The 17,512-nt window shown below is 37.9% G+C and overlaps 1 long non-coding RNA gene across 1 annotated transcript in view; it reads left to right on the top strand.

Moving 5' to 3' along the window:
- LOC139182790 (uncharacterized) overlaps window positions 1-17,512 on the top strand; it is a 74,092-nt gene that overhangs the window by 12,367 nt on the left and 44,213 nt on the right. The window contains exon 1 of the long non-coding RNA XR_011566362.1: window positions 1-17,444. This exon is cut by the window's left edge and continues 12,367 nt beyond it. This is a non-coding gene — a long non-coding RNA (uncharacterized lncRNA). The remainder of the gene's footprint in view (window positions 17,445-17,512) is intronic.

Here is a 17,512-nt window from a genome sequence, read left to right on the forward strand (position 1 = left end):
TTCAGTTGCTTAGTCATATCCAACTCTTTGTGACCCCATGAATTGCAGCATGCCAGGCCTCCCTATCCATCACCAACTCCCAGAGTTCACTCAGATTCACATCCATCAAGGTGGTGATGCCATCCAGCCATTTCATCCTCTGTCGTCCCCTTCTCCTCCTGCCTCTGATCCCTCCCAGCCATCAGAGTCTTTTCCAATGAGTCAACTCTTCGCATGAGGTGGCCAAAGTACTTTAGTTTCAGCTTTAACATCATTCTTTCCAAAGAACACCTAGGACTGATCTCCTTCAGAATGGACTGGTTGGATCTCCTTGCAGTCCAAGGGACTCTCAAGAGTCTTCTCCAACACCACAGTTCAAAAGGATCAATTCTTTGGCACTCAGCTTTCTTCACAGTCCAACTCTCACATCCATACACGACCACAGGAAAAACCATAGCCTTGACTAGACGGACCTTTGTTAGCAAAGTAATGTCTCTGCTTTTGAATATGCTATCTAGGTTGGTCATAACTTTCCTTCCAAGGAGTAAGCATCTTTTAATTTCATGGCTACAGTCACCATCTGCAGTGATTTTGGAGCCCAAAAAAATAAAGTCTGACACTGTTTCCACTGTTTCCCCATCTATTTCCCATGAAGTGATGGGACCGGATGCCATGATCTTAGCTTTCTGAATGTTGAGATTTAAGCCAACTTTTTCACTCACCTCTTTCACCTCCATCAAGAGGCTTTTTAGTTCCTCTTCACTTTCTGCCATAAGGGTGGTGTCATCTTCATATCTGAGGTTATTGATATTTCTCCCAGCAATCTTGATTCCAGCTTGTGCTTCTTCCAGTCCAGCGTTTCTCATGATGTACTCTGCATATAAGTTAAATAAGCAGGGTGACAATATATTCTGAGACAAATAAACCTATATTTATTTCCATTCTCTTGGCTTGGTGGTCTACCAGTTAGCCCTTCCAGTGCACTGCTCACCCTTCTCCATTCTGCTTGGTGTCCCAGCAAGTTTTTGTTTTTGTTTATATGTATATGTATATATATATATTTATAAAACAAAATATATATATTTTGTTTATATGTATATATATATATATATATACACACACACATATACACACATGTATATATAAATACATGTATGTATGGGATCCCTTTTCTCTTTCGTATACAGATGTGTTGTATACATGGCAGTACTTGTTAAAAACATAGGGGGAAAGAAGAGACTGAAGTTAATAACCTTTTGCCCCAGTTTCCTCCCCTGAAGCTGTTGTGCTGGGTCACACTCTTCTCTGAATTTAAGCTTGCAGTCTTAGCAAGCATTCCTCTCCCCTAGTTCTGTGTCAGTCTGGCCTCTGATAATAGCTCTGTCATGTTGTAGAAGTGGGCGGGATGACGACTTCTTTCCCCTTCTGCTACTAATTCCAGTGTACTGTAGTCCTAGAGGTTCCCCTTTTTCACTTCTGTCTTCAAAAAGAGTATTTTTATTAAGTTCTCTAATTAAAAAGTTAGAATCCTGAGTGATTTGTTTAACTTAAAACAAATTGAAACTAGAAGCCCATTTTTTGTTACAAAATCATCTAAAACCTCCCATTTTTTTTCTTTACATGAAGATTGCATGCATTTTATTGCACATAATGCATACTGTGGATCCAATAGACTGACTCATAAAATAATCTATGATCATAAGCAATCTCAGTTATAATATGGGTTCAGGCTACTGAGTATGTTATCTTAATAATATATATTTATATTTTTTTAAATGTATTAAAAATTACTTTGCTAAGAACAATGACTAGAAGGTAAAATCAGAAGCAATTAAAGGATGGTTTATCTTCTCTCCATTAACAGTGACTTATGAAAAGGAACAAACAAAACTAATAATTAGACGAGAAAGAAAGATGAACTCAATATCTTTGAAGATTTTAGCCTTTATTAAAAAGTCCTTTTAGCATATAGCATCTCATTTAGTTCTTACATCAGTTCTAGAATTAGACATTACAGTTGCCTCCTTTTAAATCATGTGGACACTAAGGAACAAAGCTACGTAATCTGCTTAAGGTTTCAGAGACAGTAGGTAGCGAAGCTGGAAATCAGCCTCCAGTAGTATTACCAGACCTATTTACTCCAAACAAGAACTTTGAGTATTTTGTTATTTACGTTTGGTTAGCTAAATTCTCTTTTAACACTAGCAACCCTATGTTCTTTCAAGGACGTATCCCAGTGTAAAATCATTGACCCACATAGAAAAAAATTGGAAAACATATTTGTGTTATGAATGTCAATCATAGCTGTTAAAACTGACATTTGTTGTTAAAGAAAGGATAGCTTGAACCATTTTAGCAAAATTTTAGTGGGAGAGTCCTTTAAGTAATTCAGTGGAAATTGCAACAATTAACCACTAACTTTTAATAATTTCCTAAAGGAAAACAAATACACTAAATTGTGTCTAATAAAACATATACATGAAGTTATTTGCAATTTCTGAAATGTACCATTTCAAATATAATGAGAAATATTTCCTTCATGATTTTCATGTAACATCCAAGCTGTCTTTCTATGCTGTCAGGACAGAGTATTTCAGGATACTATTAATCAGACTGAATAAAGTAAAAATAGGTTTATGAAATAGTCTAGACCCAAAAGGGAGGGTAGACGTTAACTTCTGGTCTGATATATTGGATACATTAATATACAATGCATCTTCAGTACTTGACCTTAAGTGTCACGGATATAATTACCATTTCTCTTTTTATAAACCAGTACTTTAAAGATTTGTTCCTTGTCAACATTATTTTGTACTGCAAGGTGAAATGATAAAATCCATTAAAACATTAAATTATGCGACTTCTTAAAAATATAGTGATTCAGCCTCTATACATGAGATCCTTTAATGCTGGACCTCACTGATCAAACTTCTGGATTTAAATTAATAACCAACATGATGCTGTGGCAGTATAAACTTTATTCAAATATAGCATTTAATTCCTGCCAATATTACCGAGTTCATCTGTTTTGAATGCATATTTAGATTTCAGTTTCCTTATGCTGTGTTTGTGTAGATTTTTATTCATTTAGATTATGTAGCTTCTCAGCTAATACCAGGCATTCATTGGTAATGATCTCAAGGTATAAAGAACCTAAATACAAAGTCAGCCTCAAATATTCACCTAAAACCTGACAAAATGATTATTCTTGAATTAATCTAGTCATGTTAGCAGTATCAGTTTCAAAATATCAGTCTTTCTGGCCTCTTTTGAATGGAGGGCATTAAACGAGTCCTATTCTTCATTCTGATTTATGTGAATCCATGTATTTACAGGTTTAAACAAGTGTTTAAAGTTTTTAGACTAACCTACAACTAGTAACATGGTGGAATGTATCAGGTAGTATATAGAGTAAGGAAAAACGGGGTGTTAAATAAGAAAGCCATTCATTTAAATACTGTCTAAAGTGAAAGTGAGAGTCATGCAGTTGTGTCTGACTCTTTGGGACCCCATGGACTACACAGTCCCTGGAATTCTCCAGGCCAGAATACTGGAGTGGGTAGCCTTTCCCTTCTCCAGGGGATCTTCCCAACCCAGGGATCGAACCCAGGTCTCCCACATTTCAGGTGGATTCTTTACCAGCTGAGCCACAAGGGAGGCTCAAATACTGTCTAAAATCTTATTTAATCTCTTGAAGGCTTGACTTTCTCCTAATTAGGGATTATCATTCTTCCTATCCAGGGTATCCGGAGTTTAAAATAACATTATCTAAATAATATTTTTGGTTTATGGTAGGTTTCCATCAGTTTCATCTGGCTTCCTTCTGTTTCCTTTCTTTTATTTATTAATCATACTAATGTGCCAGACAATAGAAATATTTTAATTTACAAAATTTTTTTGTAACACTTGATATGAGAACATGTTTTTCATTCATTCATGTAACATTGTTTAATCATGGTTATTAGCAAAAAACCACGATAAAGAAAGCCACCAGGCCTCCAATAAATGAGGGATAGATAGATACAATTATAAATAGGTAAAATGAATCTGCTCTGGTTTGTCCCTTTAGTTCAAAATAATAGATACAGATGTATTATAATAATAACGATTGGCACAGTCGTTTGGGTTGTGTAGTTCAAATTACTTAAAGTAAAAACCTCTGATGGAACTGAAGACATGAGGAAAAGTAACTTGAGAGTTGAGAAAATATTTTTTAAATTGAGGCCTGGCGTGCTGCAATTCATGAGGTCGCAGAGTTGGACATGACTGAGCCACGGAACTGACCTGAACTGAACTGAAGCAAAAGTGCAGCCCAGTGTTCCAGTACATTCTGTGTCAGACTATTTTCTGTCATAGAAATACCATTAAGAAATGAGTTTCAATAAAACTACAGATTCAAATATATATTGCATCAACTGGAGTGTTATTCATAATAGTTCGTCCTAGGAAAATACAGGTGGTGATTTCAGTGAATTTGGAAAGGATATTTATTATAAAAGTTAAAGTTAGAGAGATAATACAGTTAATAATATGGTCATTCTGGTCAGGAACAGATTCAGGGAGGAAAAAAAAAGGATTTCTTTAGGGTAAATAAAAATGAGGATTAAAAGTAGAAAAAGGAACTAGAAGAATGGTTTATTTTTCTAAGTGAAAGGTAAAAAGATGAAAAGATTAATAAGAAAAGATGTATATTAGTGAGAAGGAATATTTGTATTTGTCAGCTGATTTCTCACTTAGACACTCCTTAGACAAACCATGGTAATTGAAACCATTAAAACTATTCAGAATCAATAAATAGAAGTAATTATTTTCATCTTGGAAATTATTTCAGTTTATGATAGTGTATTTATATTTTTGTTTATTAGTATAATGTTTTTATCCCTCATTTAAAGGTATACTGTGATTGCAAGAACACATTTATATCGTATAATGGGGTGTAATAAATATAGCTTCCCAGGTGGTGCTAGTGGTAAAGAACCTGCCTGCCAATGCAGGAGAGGTAAGAGACACAGGTTCAATCCCTGGGTCGGGGAGTTGCCTTGGAGGAAGACACGGCAACCCACTCCAGTACTCTTGCCTGGAGAATCCCCATGGACAGAGGAGCTTGGAGGGCTGCAGCCCATAGGGTCGCACAGAGTTGGACACGACTGAAATGACTTAACACAATAAATTTAGCAATAGTGTTTGTCAAATAAATATGTGATGCGTGACCAATAAGTAAGTGAATGGTTGCATGAATGATAGAAAAATATGTATTTTTATTTTTCATAAATAATTTTTTCAAGTTTATTTCACTTGTAAATATGTATATATCTTAATCATCCACTAACCAAATTAGGAACAATTGAGTTACAGAATGCTTTTTTTATTGAAGTATAGTTGATTTACAATGCTGTGTTAATTTCTGCTATACAGCAAAGTGATCTTAGTTATGCATACATTATTTATATACATCCTTTTGCATATTTTTTTCCATTGTGGTTTATCACAGGGTACTGAATATAGTTCCTTGTGCTATACAGTAGGGCCCTGTTGTTTATACATTCCAAAAAATCAGTTTTTATGTAAGAAAAGTTACCGAAATTTTTCTTACTGAATTACTGCTTACTACAAATAAATAGGACTGTTTATTTAAGTTCCTAAAGTTTGTTCTTATTGTTACTATAATAATAATTACAGGGGACAACAGAGGATGAGATGATTGGATGGCATCATCGAGTCGATGGACATGAATTTGAGCAAGCTCTGGGAGTTGGTGATGGACAGGGGGACCTGGCGTGCCGCAGTCCATGGGGTCACAGAGTTGACTGAACTGAATTGGTTATTACTATCTCTCACTTTAGCAGAGTAATTTGAGAGCAGAGGGAAGTGGGTATACCAAAAAAACAAAAAACAATTAACAAAAACTTTGCTAGCTAATGATTAAGCAACTCTTTCCTGATTGTCCATTTCTCAAAATTTGAATCTTATAATCAGTACTCAATATATAAATTTTCATTCAGTGAGAAAATACTATAAAACATTATAAAATTTCTATACTTCATTCTCCTCTCTCAAGAGAAATAAAAGGACTAATTATTTATAGTTGAATTTAGACTGATTAGTTAGCATTGCTTGTTCCTATGACTAATTAATGAGGAAATGGCATGTCCTTATCCTTTGATTTGTTGCTGATTAATAAATCAATAAAGCATTACTGGAAGGGGGGAAAAAAAGAAGCACATACATATAATGAGATCCTGGTTGCCCTTTTTCACTTTCTGAATACTCATGATCTCAAAAAAAAACCCACATCATAAATGAAATTAGCTGGGACCATTGCCAAATTTTTGAAGGAGGACTGGAATTGATGGCTCATGAAGATTAAATTATTCATTCACTCCTGGAACAAGAAACTCCAGGACAGGGTTGGGACACAGCTATTATGGTTGAAGCTCGTCACTGCCCTTGCTGCTGGGTTTCTTTTCTTAATAAAGAGGAGTTGCAAACTTCAGGTTTGTTATTGTAGGTCAGCCCTCTAGAGGGTGCCTTCATCTAGTTTGTGTGCTTGTGACATGTCTGAGATAAAACACTGCTGAGATTTTTGGTTTCATTTGATTTAAGAGTTTCCAGAGACTTCACAGAGCCGTGATCAAGAGCCGATGTACTCTACACAGGCATTAACCTCCTTCAGCCTTTTCTGCTTTTTGGATATCAGTTCAGTTCAGTTGGTCAGTCGTGTCTGACTCTTTGCAACCCCATGAATCGCAGCACGCCAGGCCTCCCTGTCCATCACCAACTCCAGGAGTTCACTCAGACTCATGTGCATTGAGTCAGTGATGCCATCCAGCCATCTCATCCTCTGTCGTCCCCTTCTCTTCCTGCCCTCAATCTTTCCCAGCATCAGGGTCTTTTCCAATGAGTCAGCTCTTCACACGAGGTGGCCCAAGTATTGGAGTTTCAGCCTCAGCAACAGTCCTTCCAATGAACACCTAGGACTGGTCTCCATGAGGATGGACTGGTTGGATCTCCTTGCAGTCCAAATATATCAGCACCCAAATGAGGAATTGAGGGCATGATAATGGACCCCTGAAGCTTAGGTTCCCTTTGATGCCACTTTCTGCGGAGGGATGTTATCAGCTTGTAAATATTTGGAGAGAGGCCAAGTAAGGAGAATGCAGTGCTAGCCTTACCACAGTAATAGGGAAGCCTAGTCTTGGCTTGGTCCCTAGCAAGCCAGTGAGAACTGATGTGTGAAAGACACATAAGTTGCCTCTCCTGCCATGCTATGCCTGTGCGGTCTTCCTATCTACAGAATTCCCCTGGTCTCTTATTGGGAATCATAAAACACTTCTCTCAACTGGGGTTTCTCCTTGACTTCAGCGCTCCTGAATCATCCTGGATTTTTTGAAATAATTGTATTTATTTATTCATCTAGGTGCTGGGTCTTTGTTGCTGTGTGCAGGCTTTCTCTCGTTGTGGCAAGCGGGGGCTGCTCTTCATTGCAGTGAATGGGCTTCTCATTGCGATGGCTTCTCTTGTTGCGGAGCATGGGCTCTAGGTGCAAAGGCTTCAGTAGTTGCATCGTGTGGGCTCAGCAGTTGTGGTTCCTGGGCTCTAGGGCACAGGCTCAGTAGTTGTGTCACATAGACTTAGCTGCTCCTTGGCATGTGGGATCTTCCCAGACCAGGATCGAACCCATGTCTCCCATATTGGCAGGCGGACTGTTTACCACTGAACTACTAGAGAAGCCCCAGACCATCCTGTTTTTATTCAACAGTAACTACCATTTCAACCCTAACTAGTCCATTAGCTAGAGGTAGAGGGCAAATCAGGCTGAATGCTCTGTGTCATTAAATAATTCAACAATTTTACAACAAAGAGGCACCAGGATTCTCAGCTGGTCCAATTTGACAAATGATCTGTTGCTTTCAGCACCCTCTGGACTTTTGGTAAATGCTAAATCCTCCAGCATCTATTTAGAAAGTCAGATAATTCATAGAAAATTTTTTATACATTTATTGAATCATAAATGAGGTACAGTAAGTTGCTCTTATTTAATGTATATAATTTGATGAATTTAGACATAATCATACACCAGAGAGACCATCAACACAAAGTAATAAGCATATCCATCACCTCTGGAAGTTTCCAGGGACCTAGTGTACAACATAATTCCTACAGTTAGTAAAATATAGTGCACTTGAAATTTTACTGAGACATTGGATCTCATGTCAGATGTTCTTACCAGAAAAATGAAAACAAAAAACCCTCAAAGAGACACAAATTTATAGAGTCTTAGTAAGTTGCTTCAAGCATCATATGCTTCTAGCTAAAATCCCTCATTTTACATTAGGAAACTACCCAGCCCAGTGATCACATATTTCATATAATTCACATTTAATGAGAAATTTTAAATTACTGTATCCTCCAATTTCCTGGTTTGTTTTTGATTTATTATTGAATAACTTGTATCTGAGTGTATTTTTAAGAAAGATACAATTTATAATATCCTTGATTTCTTAAAAAGATGTTTTGCTTTTAAAAACTGTTTTATCAGAATCATAATATGGTTCAGCCAGTATTTTGGCATGGCTGCTGCTGCTGCTGCTAAGTCGCTTCAGTCGTGTCCGACTCTGTGCGACCCCATAGACGGCAGCCCACCAGGCTCCCCCTCCCTGGGATTCTCCAGGCAAGAGCACTGGAGTGGGTTGCCATTCCTTCTCCAATGCATGAAAGTGAAAAGTAAAAGTGAAGTCTCTCAGTCATGCCTGACTCTTAGCGACCCTATGGACTGGCTCCTCTGTCCATGGGATTTTCCAGGCAAGAGTACTCAAATTGTAGTATATAAATTTGACATAGCTTTTGATACATGATTATAAAAATCTGACAAACCCGAAAAAATAGAGAAAAATCATTGTTACTTCACAGTCATTCTATGACTAGTAATTTTAGTATACTTTACTAGTAAACTAAAATATGTCTAGAACTTTATATCTTTAGATAGCCTGCAGTTTAGCACAGTTCTGAATATACCGGTTCCTATTGTATCAGTATATTTGCATATCCCTGAAAACCTTCACTCAATAGCAGTTCTGTACTTTAAAGTATTTACTAATAGTTGGTGCTATTAGTTTTGAATAAATCATCTGTAAACAATTTTAGGGTTTTTTTTTTCTCTAATTTACAATATTTCTTTATATTTGACCCAGTAATTCTGAAGGGCCAAAATAGCTATTTAAGTTTCTATTCATATGTGTTCAAAATACCTTTGTAGAACTGTAATATTTTAAAGTAGTATCACCTAAAATTTTGTATAAGGGTTAATATAAATCCATCAAGACAAGAATCCAAGCACAAAACTGTTAATAAAATGTGGACTGATTATAAAGCAAAAATGAGAATATTAAAAAAAAAGGCAGCACTGAAAGACCAGTGTCACCTTTACCAAAAAGAAAAAGCAAGAACTTACCCAATTTTGGACTGGTGATAGTCATTGATTTTACATCAAGGAAATGATTGACTTAGGAATTGATATTTGAAAGGTAGACATTTTTTTCCAGGATTTCTACTTAAGCTTCAAAAATAACACCTCCTTCAAAATTGCCTCAGGATTATTATTATCATCCCAGCTTAAACCTATATTTTCTCAGGTGTCTAAAATGAAAGCCAACTTCATGCAGAGTAACTGACAGCCTTTTGGCGACTTTACATAAGGTAAGATGCATACAGCTTTTATGGTGAAATCAACCAATACATTTTTATTTTGCATTGTTTGGTGGAAATGAAATCGTGGGTAACAGTTAGTCAAATCCATTTCTCTCCTGCCTTCAGCGATCAAGGTCATTTTAATTGTTGCTCTAGAAGGCTCACATATCCTCTCAAGTGGCTAGTAGCCTAAAGAATAAGATGTTTGCCCAAGTTGTTTTTCAGGGACTAGGAGTCAGAAGTGGCTAATTCTAGCTAAGATGGCGAAGACCAGTTGGGACCACCCACCCTCCAGCTGGGTATGTGAGGGTCCCTCAGTGACCTTTTAATATCAGAGGGCCAAAGCATCCACCCCTGGGTGATGCCAAGAGCCTCCATTTTCAATATGCACGAGCCTGTAGCTTAGTTACCTGAGCTAGACAATGATTATCATGTTTTTACTAATCACCTTTCCCATATCTCCTGTGCTCCCCACACTTCTGACAACCCAGCCTCTTTATTTTTATTTCATAAATGCCCTGAGGCTTTGGGATGGTAGGTCTGAGACTTGTTTTTCCGTCTTGTCGTGTCCTCCCTTGGCTGCCTTCTGAATAAACCCTCTCTTTTCTGCAAATCTAGGCATCTCAGCATTTTGCCTTGCTGCATGTCAGACAAAACAATCCTGAACTGGAAAGAGCTGTAGAACTATTAATGGTTAAAGTTTATCTTAGCCAGGCCTGTATCTGGCCTTGAATGTGAAAACTTGCTTTGTTTGACATCCTTTGCTCCCAAAGCAACATTCAGTTCCAGTTTGTTTTCTTTCATGTACCCTGTGCCACTGTTGAACTAAAATCTGCAGGGCATGGTTCCACAAAGGATAGTTCATCAGTTCTGGACCATTTAGTCTTCTTTGAACAAAATTTTGTGGCTGTAACATGACTGCTCAGGGTTAGACAATTGACATATGATCTTGAAAAAAAAAAAAAATGGAGCCTACATTCCCCCAACCCATTCACAATGCCACAGTGAACATGGGCCCCTTACCCACACACTGATGTTCTATGATGAACAGCAGACGTCTATTAGTTTTTTACAGTGTTTAGTGAGGCTAAGAGCCTTATTCTTCTGATAAGGTTATTGTGAGGATTATTTGAGATATTTTTTTGGTGCAGACCTGTAATCAATGGGGGGAAATTATATTAACTGCAAACTCACGTTTTCCTTAAATGTTTTCATCTCACTTGCCAACTTCCATCTATCCTGTAGTTAGCAAGTGAGGAAGCCTAAATGTAGTCCAGTCATGTAATATGCATTAGAGTAGATCACTTAGCATCAAACAGGTTCAGAGTTCTCCCTTCTCCTTGCCCTGTCTATGTGTATGTGACCTAGTTGGAGGGAGAGTCAGGGAAATGGACCTGTGATCTCATATAGACCCAGGTGAGTGGCTGGTCTGATCCCTGGATGCTTACAGGCTGCTGAGATACCATTTGCCTGGGCTCATCTCTGATTCATCTGCTGGCATTAGCAACAGAATTCTGTGCCTGCGGTAACTCTGGCTGATTTCCTAGTCACTAATGATGCTTCTCTGGGAAGCTTGGACTGTCTTCTCCTGATGCCTGGGCTCTACCCAAATTCTCAGTTGCATTGCATCCCACTGAAGGTCATGACTTCACTGGGTTTCAGACTAAATGGCTTTCAGCTGGAGCCAGTCTCCCATTTCCTTGGCTGCCCTTTCTGCAGGCTCCCCATTGTTGTTGTTCAGTCACTAAGTCAAGTCCAATTCTTTGTGACCACATGGACTGCAGCACACCAGGCTTCCCTGGCCTTCACTATCTCCCAGAGTTTGTTCAGACTCATGTCCATTGAGTCGGTGATGCCATCCAGCCATCTTATCCTCTGTCACCCACTTCTCCTCCTGCTCTTAATCTTTACCAGGTTCAGGGTCTTTTCCAATGAGTTGGCTTTGCATTAGGTAGCCAAAATGTTGGAACTTCAGCTTCCATATCCATCCTTCTAATGAACAGTCAAAGTTGATTTCGTTTAGGATTGTCTGGTTTGATCTCCTTTCTGTCCAAGAGACTCTTAAGAGTCTTCTCTAGCACCACAGTTCAAAAGCATCTAATATTGGGTGGTCCAAATCTCACATCTGTACATGACTGGTGGAAAAACCATAGCTTTGATTATAAGGTCCTTTGTCAGCAAAGTGATGCTTCCCAGTCAGACTCAAACCCAAAGTCTAAGCACATCCTTCCCCCTCTGGCTCCATTTATTACTACTGACATAAGCGAGATTCTCACTCTTCAACTTATAACAGGGTCATGACTGTGCAGTGATATCTGCTCTTACTAACAAAATGCACTTGTTCTGTCTACTCTGATAACTACCCCAGCATTTGAGCTAGAGAGAGGGAGAGGTTCTCTCTCAAGTACTCAAACAGAAAAGAACGAGAATGTACCCTCTACTTAAGGATTTTCTCTGTCCCATCTAATTCCCCATCTCTCTATCCAGCACAGAGAACTACCAAAATGCTGGTGTTTCCCCACTCCATCTCTTTATCTAATGGTTGGATGGCATCACCGGCTCAATGGACATGAGTTTGAGCAAACTCCAGGAGATAATGAAGGACAGGGAAACCTGGCATGCTATAGACCATGGGGTCACAAAGAGTCAACAGGAGTTAACAACTGAACAACAACAGCCCTTCATCTTGGCAAGAAGAATTCAAATTAAGATTTCTTCTCTGGGGTATGATCTGATCAGATCAGCTTAGTATTTGCTATGCTGAATTGAATTAAAGGAATTTAGAAGGTCATTTAAGGCCTGGCTTTCAAGACCTTGCTAATATAGCTGTTGGACATCATTTTTGACACCCAAAGCCAGTCAATGGCCTCTTTGTTCCAGGCACAATAGGTTCTTTCCTCCTTGGGACAATATGCTCCCAGAGTATCCCTTAAAGGCGGAAGTCTAGGAGGGGAAATAGTTCAGGGAACAATAAAAATACACCCACCGCCACCAGCTGTTCTTATATGCTTTCATGAAATAGATCATTCCAGCCTTACACAGTCTTCTGAGGAAGATAATCATCTCACTGGATGTCTGGAAACACTGAGCTGTGGAGAGGGAAAGTAACTTTCCCCAGATCACACACTTGGTAAATTGCAGAGCAGCTTTTCAATTCAGATGTTGTGGTTCCCGGGGGCAGGTGTTCACCCATCTAGCAATGCCGTTTTGACAAGTCATATTTAAAAAATCTATTAAAAAGTTGAAAAGTTTGGGCATTTCAAAACACTAACAGATTTGATCTAGGACAGAGGAGGAGGAAGTGAGAATAGGAGATTTGAGAACAAAACCTTTGGGCATCTTGTGCAGCACCCACCAACCTGGCCAGGTCTAATAATTTTTCTTTTTTTTTGGCAAAGCTCAACCTGGTATCCAAGATGCTTCATTCTTCACCCTGACAATTCAGGAATTGCATTTAAATTCTGCTTTTTCATGGAGTCTTTCTCTCTACATATTCAGTGTTTAAAATAATGTTCTAGAAACTTTATTAATGAAAAGAAACATTTAATATAGACAGAAGTTTTTACTAAAAATTAATTCAAATTAATCAGTTGATTTTATGAATGGATTTGATATAAATCTCCTTTTATTTAGAACGTTCTGTTTATTTGAGACATTGACACAAATTCTGAAGACTATACTTTTTCAGTAGACTTTGGTATATGATTTCAAATTTAATCCATCTGTACCTACAAAACAAAATCATCTCTAAGCATTCTTCTTGAGAGTGGACCCAGAGTTTTGTAAAACCCAAGGAAAATTTCCATGTCATTTGCAAATGTGCAGTCTTAAAATCACAGAGCTGTGCGAGCAAGCCAGAGCAGGCAACCTGCCTTGACACTTTAGGTCTTTTCTGATTCTGGATCATTAAGCGCTCAAAGTCATCAATCTGGTTGAAAGATCACCAAAAATATTCCAGAACTAGCCAGTGTATTTTCTCATAATACTATCAGGTCCATGTGTGTGTGTAGGAGTAATTAAATTGTCTGATAGCAATGCAAGATAATATCTATAATTTTCTTTTTCATGAAATAATTGAATGTGGGTTTAGCCTTGAATGATGAGAATATTTACAGGGATGAGGAGAAGGTAGATAAAATGGTCATAAAGTTAGAACTTAGGAAATATAGACTTCCCCAACCTATTTCTACAAGGATATGGATCCTTAGAGAAGCAAACAAAATGCTCATCACAAAGAGTTCTTGTTTTCTCTCTAGCACACTGGGTTTTTCTAGGGGATACAACTGATTATTTGGTGATGTCTGTTAATATCTGCCTCTCACTGAGATTAATCTGACACTCCTGTGATGGGCAGCTGTTTGGTGTTCAACGTGTTTCTTCATTGATTCAATGTAAAAAGATTAAAGTCTTTTCAACAGTGTAGCCCTTCACACCATTGGACAGAGATGCCCTTGGAAAACACTGAATTTCATCGCCAAGTGGGAAATGAGTGATTAATTTTTAACATCCTTGCTTCAATAAATCTAAATTGCCATTCTCAGGCTAATTTCATTTCAGCAAAGTTGCTTATATGCATATAAAGGTATCATTTTTGAAAAGCGAAATTTTAATACATGTCCAACTCTGTTGGAAAACCACAAAATTAAGAAAGAAACCTTCTTTATAATTTTAAATTATGCTTTCATGGTAGCTATAAATCTCGGTGCACTTTTCTGGGCTTAAGGCTTGGGTATTGATTACCATTTTTATCCTCTGCAGTGAAGTTAAATATCATGAAAGTGTTAGTTTTGAACACTAAATAGAATTGTAAAACCTACTTTACTTAACCCAGTGACACTAGTATTTTCCTTTGTCTGCATAATGACACTTGAGATCAATCAACTGTCAGATTACTTACAGCTTTTATATCAGAGTGTGTGACATCGTTGCATGGTGAGCAGCCCATGAATTAATGTAGCCAAATATTAATGCAGAAAATTAAATAATGTGACGAAAATGACTATTCTGGTGTGTATGACTTTCCGTGATAAAGGAGTGAGTGCGGTGAGCTACTTTAAGTCATGCAGTGACACTAGATTCAAATATTGTGGCTCCCAAGGCAGGCTCTTTAATTGACAGATGAATATTAGCACTGAGGTTGAACACTTCTTAATCTTTGCATCTTCTTCTGTGGAAAGAACCTAATTACACCTGTCAGCCAAAGCCTGAAGCAGCTAAATTGACCCATGAGATGTCCATATCCCCGTCCCACAGAGGTCAGAGGATTTTATTAGTGAGGCCCTGGTGTAAATTCTTCTCCTGAACATTCTATACTCTTGTCAGCTCTTATGCAGGTGTCCCTGTCTTTTATAACGTGCACTGACTTTTTAGGTCTCAGTCTCCTCATCTGAGAAACTGGTATAACAGTGGCAGTGGGAGGAAGTTGTACAATGAAGGCAGAAAAGATTAAACTCCAAGGATCCCATTGCAAAGGCCAATGCAGTCATCTTCAGTCTGTAAAATTCAATCCCCAGGAAACCCAGATTTTCCATACACACTTCATAAAGATGCTATGAGGATTAGATGAGATCACATAACTCTCTTTCTCCAGTGTAGTAGATAGTATGTGCAGAAATATGAATAATGTAAAATTTAGACATAATATACATTTTATTATTATTTATTAAGTGTAAGATTCTATGCAGTTTAAGAGGCAAAAAAAAATATCCCTTATTCAGTGACTATCACTGTACTAACCACACAGCATTGTTTGCTTACATATCTGACTTTGTTATTTTCAGAAGAGGAAAATCTGTGTTAATCTTATTTGCTTTTCAGCCCTAGCCACTAGCATTGGGGCCTGGCACACTAAAGATACGCAATAAATATTTATGGTGTCAGGCATACTGAATCTGATTTAGCCCTTCAGAATAATATTCAAATTGTGAAATAGATGCATGAGGAATAGGCATTATTACATTAGAGATACTATTGTCCCTTAGTTGAGCAATAAATCATCAAATGTCTTGCTCTCTTTTGAAAGTCTCCTTCAATCTGTAATCATTTATCAAAAATATATTAATTTCCTTGGGTTTTTATGAAGTTTATTCCTTCAAGAAACAAGCTAGAGTGCACTTCCCTAATGACTGCAGGAAAACAATGTTAATATAAATAATATAATGAATTATCATAGAAATGAGTATTCTCTTGTGATCAACTTAACTGCCTTGTCAAATGCATGTTATTGATGCTCGTGGGTTTCACCCTCGGTGGTGGTATCTGCTCCCCTGCTGCATACTCCATTTGCCTCTCCTTTCATACCCAAGAACATTCAGTTTAAGGTTACAGAAAATCTGCTCAGTTTGATAACGTCAACCCATCACATTTCAGTTAAGCAAACATCAAATCAAATGATGCATGTCACAGAGGCAGAACTACTACGGCTATGGAAAGGAAATGTCTAGCCACAAATGCATGGAATATTCTGGTTTGTAAACTTGAACTACTGTCTTACATTTCATCTGTAAGAAGAAATTGAGGTAAACTAAGACCTAGTCCTCAAATAATCCAGTTGTCACCTTACTTGGAAACAATTTGACAAAATATTTTTTATATTCAAAAATATCCCCTCAAAAATTGCCCTCTCCTTGAAGTTACCATCCTAATAATAATAAAAAAACAATCATGCTATTAAAAGTAAACATATCCTGTGAGAAGGGAATATTTAGCTGTATAAACATCAGAGTCTCTTATGATTTCTTGAAAAATAAAATTAACCCACCCATGTTCTCAGGGTTAGTTCAAGGTAATTTCAGACCATCATAAGCTGAAAATCATTACACAATTGAACCTCACCACTGGATAAGTGATTCTGACAAAATTGCAGCTTTGTGGAATTGATTGGGATGAATGTCATTCCAAGAAAGAGGATTCTCCTTGTGAAAATGGAAAATACTTCTGTACATTTTGAATAAAATTTGTAAAACGTAGAAGTTCCAGTATGGAATGAGTTACCTTATTCAGTACTTTTATACTAGCCTTGTTAAATATCTAAGGAAAATGTGTTCTATTTTAGAAGACACTTGATAAATATTTGCTGAACTGAATTGAATTTAGACCAGGAAGGCCAGAAGTGTTTGTGAGAGGATGGACCTAAAATTCTTTCCTTGCTTTCTGTCTTCAGCCAGTATTTGTTTGTGAAAGTCACTCAGTTGTGTCTGACTTTTTGTGACCCCATGGGCTATATAGTTCATGGAATTCTCCAGGCCAGAATACTGTAGCCGTTCCCTTCTCTAGGGGATCTTCCCAACCCAGGGATCGAACTCAGTAATTAAGACAGTCACTAACTCATGTGAGAAAGTGAAAGATCCTTAATAAATCCAAGTATTATACTGGTTGGGCTTCCCTGGTGGCCCAGCTGGTAAAGAATCTGCCTGCAATATGGGAGACCTGAGTCCCTAGAAGAAGATCCTTAAGGAGATTCAAGCAGGGATGTGGGGAAGTGAGACTAGGAAGAGGCTGGGGGCCAGTTGATGGAGCTGTTACCAAGGCAACAGTTACTGAGGGCAACTGGCAGTTAATCCCAAGGGACACACTGGGTACCAGTGTGAAACTGATGCCTCAGTGCTCCCCGCTGGAGGGCAGTGTTACTGGGACATCTATATACATCAACTCACATTAGTCCTGGAATGCTTTTGATGAGAACTAAGATGATTAATTCCCTGGCTCTTCCAGGCTACCATGAGAGTGGGAAAGCAATCTTCAGTGACAAGAGAAAGCCTGCAGAAGAAGCAGCACAGGTGTTGGCTGTTTTTCATAACTCTGGTGGTAGTGGATGGTGGTCAAGTATGGATGGGGGGGGGGCGGT

This window comes from Bos indicus, chromosome 4 (genome assembly GCF_029378745.1).
Source record: "Bos indicus isolate NIAB-ARS_2022 breed Sahiwal x Tharparkar chromosome 4, NIAB-ARS_B.indTharparkar_mat_pri_1.0, whole genome shotgun sequence".
NCBI classification, from domain to species: Eukaryota; Metazoa; Chordata; class Mammalia; order Artiodactyla; family Bovidae; genus Bos; species Bos indicus.